The sequence below is a fragment of the Humulus lupulus genome, chromosome 5 (genome assembly GCF_963169125.1).
Source record: "Humulus lupulus chromosome 5, drHumLupu1.1, whole genome shotgun sequence".
NCBI classification, from domain to species: domain Eukaryota; kingdom Viridiplantae; phylum Streptophyta; class Magnoliopsida; order Rosales; family Cannabaceae; genus Humulus; species Humulus lupulus.
In genome coordinates, this window is record NC_084797.1 from 151,228,419 (window position 1) to 151,238,927 (window position 10,509).

General features: G+C 36.2%; 1 non-coding gene across 1 annotated transcript; it reads right to left on the bottom strand.

Annotated features, from left to right (window-relative positions):
* Positions 1-9,031: 9,031 nt before the first annotated feature.
* Positions 9,032-9,138, bottom strand: LOC133780739 (small nucleolar RNA R71). The gene has a single exon (XR_009869557.1). It is a non-coding gene; the product is annotated as a small nucleolar RNA R71 (small nucleolar RNA).
* Between the last annotated feature and the right edge of the window lie 1,371 nt (positions 9,139-10,509).

A 10,509-nucleotide genomic window follows, 5' to 3' on the forward strand; every position in this document is an offset into this window, starting at 1 on the left:
CGAGAAATATATCTATTACAGTTTACTTGGTATTCTATTGGGCTATGATAAGTCTAAGGACACCACTAATGCAAGAGAGGATTTGAAGAAGTTGGGGGTTCAGAGGTCGTTGTGGATTTACGAAGAAAATTCAAATTGATGAAATGGCCTACTCCTTATGTGTTCACTTCTAAAGAGAAGCGAGAGTTTTGTTCATTTTTAAAATGAGTTATGCTTCCCAATGGATTTTATTCTAATTTGAAGAAGAAAGTCATTGATAATGACAATAGTGTGTGGGTTTGCAATCTCATGACTATCATGTCATAATGCAACAATTACTTCCTATATTTTTTTGTCATTTTCTATCGCAATCCATCTAAGACACTATCATTGAACTTGGCAATTTTTGTAAATAATTGTGCTCTAGAAAGTTGAATGTAGCAGATAGGAAGAAATCAGAGAAGAACTTAATTTATATCTTATGCAAGATGAAATTAATTTTTCCTTCAGCATTCTTCGATAGAATGATTCATTTGGTGTTGCATTTTCCTGAAGAGATATATTGGGAGGCCCTGTATTTATGAGGTTGATGTATCATTTTGAAAGGTACATGAAGAAATTGAAAAACTATGTAAGAAATAAAGCTCATCCAGAAAGGTCCATAGTAGATGGATATGTAGCAAATGAGGCTTTAACATTTCGCTCTATGTATTTCAAAGACATGGAAACAAAATTTAACTGGCCCAGCCAGAATGAAGACGTAGTTCCTGTCAAGTGATAACTCTCAATGTTGTCCACTGAGTAAGGGAACCTCATTGTCTATTTGGGTTCATAATTGACAATTATCATTAAATTCAAGTCTATATGGAGTAAGTTACCTATTAATTCTATTACAATAAAGATAAAAATTGATCAATTCTAATTTTGACATTATGTAATTAACAACGAACACCTTCTCAAGGTTCAGAAAAGGGCTTCTTTTGTTAATCAAGAACACTTATAGAAGAAAGAGTTTTGTTCGTGGTTTCATAAGAAACTAATATAGTTCAGTATAAATTATTCATTCACATATTCTTTGTCATTTCATTTTTCAATATTTTTTTCTCGGTTTAGATTTATGAGTTGCAACGACTTAGTCACCTGAGTGTAAAAATGAATCGTTAGCTTTAGCATTTGAGTCGGATTTGTTGGCCTGTATAGTGAACAAGGTTTGATTTGTAACATACAATTGAGAAAGAATTCACACTACAAAAAATAGTGGAGTATCCATTGCTGGGACTCAAGGTTTTACCTTTTATGGCAAACTTGAAGAAATACTCGAGTTGTTTTTTAGTGGTACATATTCGATCGTATTATTTTGTGCAAGTAGTTCAACACAGATCCGACAAGGAACAAAATAGTTAATGAAAATAATATCACTCCTCTAAATTTCAGCGGTGAATGATATAAAGATGAGTTTTATATACTTGCTACTCAAGCAAAAGGTCTTCAATTTTGATGATCTAGTGAGAGATTGAGATTGGGAGGTGGTTCAAAATGTGAATCATCGACAAGTTTGGGATATTCCAGACCCTTCGAAGTGATCATCGATATTGATGTTGTACATAACAACAACTCGTTGAATTTTATCTTGATTTTCGATCTTGGAGAGTTGGTTGTGTAATAATCTGATCAACCACCACACACATTGAGAGTGTATGTTGACCTTAATATGTTGTTCAATAGGGTGGTGATAGGGACAATGATATTTTTTTCAATGATGATGAAGATGATTTTATGATTGGTTAAATACATAGTGAAATTGGTTTGGCACAAAGAGGTGCAAAAACCATAACGGTTTCACTAAAGTCAACATGTGAGAGTTGACTTTTGGTATAGGCATCTATAAATAATCTTTTTGGGTCCAAAGTATTTTTTTGGAGTATATAAGAGTACTCAAAAAGTTTGGAGGAATTTTGGGATATTTTGAGATAAGTTTTGGGGCGCCAAGTCAGAGAGACCTACGTTGCGTCGCCTCTAGGAGGTGAAGCATTGCTTGGGTGGTCAGTATAGGAGTGTACAATGATATGTTTTTGGCTCCAAAATTCAAAGTAAATGCTCTATGCTCATTTGTTGAGTCTAATGAGGGTTCCTATACTATTTAAAGGGGTCATTTGAGTTTTTGGTGAATTGATCACTCACCTCTCTCTTTAGCTCTCAAGATTACTAGTTTTCTCTAAGATCTTCATCAAGAAAGCTTGACTTGCATGATTATTCAAGGCTTGTAAATCCCAATCTCATTCCATTGTGGTACCTTCAAGCAATCTCAAGAAGAAGGCTAGGAACAGAGACTTTTAGACAAGAAATCTCAATTTGTGTCAAGCCTTTTTTACATTTTCTTGATTCACATAAAATCATAGATTTGTGATTTTATGTAACCAAGGTTCTACAACTCAAAGGTCCATTCTACCTGTAGTTTTATTTGTGTTATGTGTTTTATAATATTATTCCATTAGAGAATAGATTATCTTTGAGTTATTCTTTTAATTGTAATATACAAAGCTTTGTGTATAGCCTTATCTCCAACATTAAAAAATCTCTATCCCCGGTTTTATTTGTGTTATGTTCTTTGTAATATTCTTCCATTAAAGAATAGATTATCTTTGGGTTATTCTTTTGAATTGTAATATACAAAGCTTTGTGTATAGCCTTATCTCCAACATTGAAAAATCTCTATCCCCAAACCTAAGTTTTGTATGAAAGATCGTTTATCTCTAAGGTTTATCTACTAACCAAAGATATGGAAGAAAACTCCTCTATCTTCGCTCTCAAGTTCATGTCTCAAGATCTAGTGAAACTAGATCGATTCGATGGCTCAAACTTTGTGTGTTGGCAAGACAAGATCAATTTTCTTCTCACAACATTTAAGGTTCACTACATTCTTGACATAGACTTGAAGACTTTGGATGCTCCAAAGGATGATGATACTAAAAAAGTGATCAATGAAAGAACGAAAAGGGAAGAAATGAGCTAATATGTAGAGGCCACATACTCAACGCCGTCTTGGACTGTCTCTAAGATCTATACACCAATACAACATCGATAAATGAGATATGGGATGCACTTGAGAACAAGTACAAAACCAAAGAAGAAGGTACCAAGAAATTCCTCATAACTCAATATATGGAATTTAAATTCTTTGATGGAAAACCCTTAGTCCCCCAAGTATATGAACTACAAGTTATCTACACTTAAGATAACATTGCCAGAGTCCTTCATTGTGGGTGGGATCATAGCCATGTTTCCTTCATCTTGTAGGGGCTATAGAAAGAAGATTCTCCATAAGAATGAGGAGATATATTTGGAGGAGATCCTAAAGCATCTAAGGATTGAAGATGAATCTCGTTCTAGAGACAAGTGTATGGAAGAGTCCAATGGTGGGACATCCAAGGCTAATACCATTGACCTAATCCAAAGGGAAGGCTCATAAGAAACCCCAATCAAAGATGGACACTTACCTAGCCCCAAAGAAGAATGAACGGAAATTCAAGGGTGTGAGATGTCCTTGTTTTGTTTGTGGAAAGAGTTGTCAAATGGCTAGGGAATGCAAGTTTCAAAAGTCCAATAACTATGGATCCAAGGTCAGCACAAACGAAGTGGAGTTGGTTGCTACCTTGAGTGAGGTGAATGCCATCAAAGACAAAGTGCAAGGATGGTAGTATGACACTTGTGCCACCATTCATCTAGCTTATGATAGAGAAGTCTTAAAAACTTTTGAAGAATCAAAGGATGGCCATGAGATCCAAATGAGAAATGAGCATAGATCCAAAGTGTTGGGCAAGGGGAATGTTGATCTCTACTTCACATCCTGAAGTAAATTTCTTTTGACTAATGTGTTCTATGTTATGGACATGAGTATGATTCTTTTCAGTGGGAACTTGTTAAGAAAACCAGGCATCAAAGCGATGTTTGAGTCCGATAAGATAATATTGTCAAAGGGAAACTACTTTATGAGGAAAGGTATGTGTCAAATGGGATGATTAAATTGTGTACCAAAGACTCAATTTTTGATAATAATGCATGCACATATTCCTCTTATATGCTTGGCTTTGATTCTTAGTTTGTTGCATAGTAGACTTGCTCATGTAGATTATAGTACAACTAAAAGAATTATCAAATTTGGTTTAATTGTATGCAATGGTGTTGAGCATAAGAAAAGGGACTTATGTATTAAATCTAAGATGGTAAAGAAACCTTATCCATGTGTTGAAAGAGAATCTAACTTGTTAGATTTGATACATAGTGATTTATGTGAATTGAGTGAAATAAATTCCTAAGGGTGGACATAGGTACTTTATTACTTTTATTGATGATTGTTCTAGATTCACTGATGCATGTCATACGTCATACAAAATTTAGTTATATTTATTGCTTAATTCTACCAACTACTTCAGTATAGTGTCAAACAAAGGCTGAACCCACAGAGACTATTAGACAACTTATTATTCAAAATGTAAACATGACTTAAAAAGGGATTTTGTTTTTAAGATTTAATAACATAAAAAAAGCAAAAATTAAAGAAAAATGGATAATACAATTTTAGAAAATAGTTAAGAATTATTCTCCACCTTCAACAATCAATCTATTGATAGAATAGATTTTATAGTATTTTAAAGGGTTATTTTTATGGAATTTTTTAGCTTATTTAGTTATGTTTGCAAAGTATGACACTTTTGTTGACTTTGTTTGTTAATATTTCAGGATTTATAGAAGAATTTTTTAAAAGACCGTGTTTGGCCCCGAAAAGAAGTAAATTGGAAAAAATCAAACATTAGAGCCACGATGCTTTAACAAAATAAAGAGTTGGTGGTTCTAGGAAAACAAGGGCTGGGACACTACCATAGAGAGTCGCGACGCTATTAATTGGAGAATTTGAGCTGCGACACACCAACATTAGAGCCACGACGCTTGTCGAGTCAGAGACAAGGCAGACTTCAGTTCCTAAGCACGGGCCGCGGAGCCTGAGCGGTCAATGTGTAGATTAGGGCATTTCAAGCAGAGGAAAAAGTGGAATCTCGTGTACAAAGAACAAACTAATATTTAAGCAACATTATGACGATTTCTGAAGGAAGGAACCCTAAGGAGAGACTCGAGGAACACTCCGTGGAGGCAAAAGCATGGAGGTCAACTAGTTCTATCATTCTTTCTCTTATAGTGACGTTTATATTTAGTTTGATGGATTTGATTATGTTTAGCATGAACTAATTTCTTACTTAGGGTGTTAATGGATTCTCTTGTAACATTATTATCTAATGAAGTTTTTATGAATTTCTTATCAATATTGTGAATTATTTGTTTTGTGTTTAATGCTTGTGATTAATTGGCCACTAATTGCATGATTTATATGATTTTAACCTGAGATCTGAGAAGGGAAGGATAAATATGCTATAGTAAAATAATCATAGATTTATATTGGACGAAAGTATCCGTATGATTTGTTTAGCTTAGGGATTACGTGTTTAATGCATGCAATATGTTAGTTTACCACAGACAAGTAGGAGATTGCTTATTGTACAGAATTATAAGTCCTGGTAAGAATATAATTTACAATTGTAATCCACTATCATAATAGAGATAGGGATTCTTAAATTCACATTAGAGAGGCATAGGTGAATAGTTGATGAAATTAATAACCCTAATTCTTAATCCGTTAAATTAATATTTGTTATTGAGTTCTCTATTTTTCTATTTTTCTATTTTATTGTTTTAATATTTTATTCCTTTAGTTTTATAAATTATTTATTCATTAATTGTTAATCAATTAGAAATAAAGATTAATTCTTGGTAGTTAATTATAGTCTTCATGGGAACGATACTTGATTTATCACTTTATTACATGTTACGATTGCGTATAATTGCGTAGCACATAATTTTCCACAACAAGTTTTTGGCATCGTTGCCAGGAACTGTATTATTAATATCAATATAGTTGATTTTTAATCTAAATTGGTTTTTATTTTAGTACTCATTCGGTTTGTGGCTGATATTGTTTTTCAGGAATTATTGGTATATGTGACGAAGTCGACAAATGGAATTAAAACGTTATATCTTGAAATTGAAAGAACTTGCAGACAAAACCGAAAGACAAAGAGGAGGTTAGACTTTGCCATGGCTGAGAATCAAGGAAATGCATCAAACAATGCTTGTAACGCCTTACTAATTATGGTATGTTACCTAGTGTGTTTAAAATTAGTGCAGGACTCGCTAAACGAGTCATTTGGACTAAACACATGTGAATAAGCCAGTAAGGGTTCAGGTATTTAAAAATTTTGTCAAGACATAAACATTTTAATGAAACAAAACTTTAGTCTTTACTTGGGATCCCAAAATACTAGTTTTAAAAGTCTGTTACAACTTAGGGGTTACAAAATGAGCTGGCCTAAGCAGAAAAATAGGGTCCAACCCTAGTTCCCCTGTGATATCTCAGACGTGGTGGCTGAGCAGACTGCATATGTACACATCACTGCTAATGCTCTCCAACTCATGGCTGGCCAAGCTTCTCCTTACCCTTACCTGCACCACAAAGCACCTGTGAGAGAAAAGACTCAACAAGAAAACATATTGACAAATTCAGATAGCTCACAAGACATAAAAGCATGCTAAATAGTAATAACTAGGATCAAGCATATATATTCTGTACAAGTAAGTAACCATAGGGTCACACGAGAGCTTGTCGCACTCTCATTTATTCATATGGCATCCAAGCTAGTCAAGTGCATAGCGAACTCCCAGGGAGGCCTAGCCATAGCGGCCTGCGCTCAACGAGCACAATGCCAGTCGCGAGTCATAAGCCAAGCCTTAAAGATCCTTGACTTACAAGTCGAGCCTTATTGACCCTCAAGTTATAAGTCGAGCCTTGGAGACCCTCAACTTATATGTCGAGCCTTTTTAAACCAAGTATATTCTCGACTAGTAGGTCGAGCCTTAATTAGGTGCAACCGATAGATTCTCGGCTTTTAAACTGAGCTTCTTGGGCATAACGAACAATCACATAATACATTAATCATACACAGTTCATATAGTATAATAAAATAGATATACACAGGCATAATCATAATCATGCGCATTTACCGGGGCCAGTGTCCAATCAAGACTACATTCAGCATTCGGGCCAAGCCTTAATCATGTACATCACATAATGGGTATAGTTTTCTTACCTCAAGTCCGAGCATACTGTAAAATAAGAACGACCCTCGAGCACGATCCTAATCCCGAGCCCCTAGCGATAACCTAGTCACAACCAAATATGGAATCCCATCAAAATGATTAAATAAAGGCTTTTGAACCGACTCCTAGCCTCCGGGACGTCGAATCCTACTAAACCGGATAATAGGATCGACCCCGAGCCCTTAGGTTTGAGTCCCCATCATTAAAATCCTGTTTTGGCCAATTTTCTATTTCGAGCCGCGACCCCAAGCTCTTGAGCCCCCGCTCAAGTCAGGGGCCTAAAACCTTCTTTGACAACACTTAGCGCCGTGGCGCTCCTAACTGGCATCGCGGCTCAAATAGCCCAGCAGCCCCAGCTACTTCTCCTTCGTCCAACCTGAGCCGCGACACCCAAAAACAGGGTCGCAGCTCGACCTGAAACCCAGATTTTTCTACGAATCCAACCCTTACAAAGTCATCCTAAGGATTACTCAAATCCCCAATTAGGTCCCAAAAACATTAACACATACCATATACATCACAAACAACCTAATAACCAACTTAAATTCAAACCAAAATTCAAAATCCATCAAAGCCTAAAATTCTAAAAAAAAATACTTCAACCACAGGAAATTAAACTCAAAACAGAACAAATTCTTACCTACAATGGCTAAATTATGATCCCAAGTTTCTCCTAGCTTAATCCTAGACACCAAACCTTCAATCCCCAAGCTTGTTTCCTGAAAAATCACAAAATCCACAAGTCACCAAGGAGGTAGAGAGGAAGTTACGGGAGCGAGAGAGAGAGTTAGGGAGTGTTCCTTCTATTTTTCTAAGTATTTTCCTAAATCTCTACAACCTTCCAAATTGGCTAAGTCAAGCCAAAGCCTACCAAAAGACCCAATTTCCCTCAAACCTAAACTTACCTCTCCAATACTCACAGGGCACTTTGGTCAATTACCACCATTCCCTCTAGCTCCTAATAAATTCCACATATCAAAATAAGTCCCAGCTATTTTCAAGCAATGATCATTTAATCTCCCATTACCCGATAAATCCCAATGATGTGCTAAATTACCAAAATACCCCTAGACTCTCCCTGCGCCAGGTATTTGACCCCATTGTGACTTTTCTGTTAACTTCCTCACTAGGATCGCCTCATGCCGAATAACCCAAATATATCTATATAATAATGTGGTCTCATAAAACACACATATTTACAATTATACCCTCAACGGGTCAAAATTATGAAAATGCCCTTCTAATAAGAAACGGGCCCACATGCATATTTAATACTTCTAAACATGCAAGCATAATTATATTATATTATAATTCTCATAATGACATGCTCATAACACACAAGCACACAATTATTACAATTATTGCCTCTTGACCCCCTAATCCAAGCACTAAGCCACATTAGGGAATTTAGGGCGTTACAATGCTGCTAATGTTAATAATATTTCAAAATGTTGTAGAGGTCCCAGTGGAACAAGGACCAAGGACACTTAGAGACTATGTAATTCCTACTGTCATGGTAGTGCATTCATGCATCAAACACCCCACTATTGCTGCGAATAATTTTGAGATCAAGATGACAATATTACAAATGGTGCATTCTACTGTTTAGTTTGGGGGGTTGCCTACTAAAGAACCTAATTTGCACATAGCCAATTTCATGGAGCTCTGTGCAACGTTTATGATGAATGGGGTGAGTGATGATGCGATCAGACTGATATTATTCTCATTTTCTCTATGATATCGAGCGAAGAGTTTGCTAATTTCGTTGAAAGCTAATTCTATCACAACATGGTAGGAGTTAGCCCAGAAGTTCTTAGCAAAGTTTTTCCCTCCAACAAAAGCTGCAAAGTTGAGAGGGGAAATTAATAATTTCTACCAGACAGAAGAGGAATCGTTGTATGATGCATGGGAAAGATTCAAAGAGTAGTTCAGGAAGTCCCCAGATCATGGTATAGAGAAGTGGATGCTGGTCCACAAATTTTATAATGGGTTGAACTGTATTGCTTGTACCATAGATGTTGCAATAGGAGGTGCGTTCAAGTTCAAAAGTGTTAATGAAGCTCATGAATTGCTAGATGACATGGCAATGAATAACTATCAGTGGCCAATTGAAAGGGGACAACCAAAGAAGGTGGTTGATATGATTGAATTGGATGATATTTCCATGTTTATAGCACAAGTGGCAGCCTTAATGAAACAGTTATAACAGAGCAACTTGTTAGCCCAAGCCATGCAAGTACAAAGTTTATGCGGAGCATGTGGGAGTGCTCATCCATTAAATCAATGTTCTGCCATGGATATGAATAATATACCTGTGGAACAAGTCCAAGCCATAGAAAATTTTCAAAGGCCTCATACAACCAAGGGTAGATGAGTTAGCCTAACTTCTCATGGACGAATAACCAAGCTACACAACACCCTTTCCTCAAAATCACCAACAATTCCCATCTCCACACCCACAACCATAATAGCCTATACACATGAAACAACTTGAATCATAGTCCGATGTATTGAACCAGTTCATGACTGAAACTAGGGCGTCTATCAAGAGTTTGGAGACTCAAATAAGGCAGTTTGATACTTTAATGACAAATCATGCTCAAGGGAACTTACCAAGCACTACTGAGGTAAACCCAAAAGAGCAGTGCAATGCAATATCTTTGGGGAGTGGTAATGAGTTAAAAGAGCCAAATGTGGTTGATAAGGAGAAGGAACTGAGTGGGTCAACTATTATTGAGAACCTAGAGAAGCAACCAGAAATAAGCATAAATCACAATATAAAGATCCCATATCCTCAGAGGCTTCAAAGGAATAAGCTTGACAAGCAGTTTTCTAAATTTTTGGATATCTTTCGAAAGATACACATCAATAACCCGTTTGCTGAGGCACTTGAACAAATGGCAAGTTATATGAAGTTTATGAAAGAAATGTTGTCAAAAAAAAAAAAAGGAAACCGGGGGACTATGAGTCAGTGACACTTACTGAGAAGTGCAGTGTGATACTTCAAAAGAAGTTACCGCCCAAGCTTAAAAATCCTGGTAGTTTGAATATCCCATGCTGTATAGGGGGCTTAGTGGTAACGAAGGCTTTATGTTATTTAGGGGCCAGTGTGAATCTAATGCCTCTATCAATCTTTCACAAGTTGAAATTGGGAGATGCTGGGCCTACTACCGTGTCTTTATAAATGGCAGATAGTCCAGTTGAACAACCTCGTGGGTGATTGAGGATGTATTGGTGAAAGTGGACAAATTCATCTTCCCGCAGACTTTATTATTCTTGATATAGAGGAAGATGAGACTATTTCGATGTATCTTGGAAGGCCAT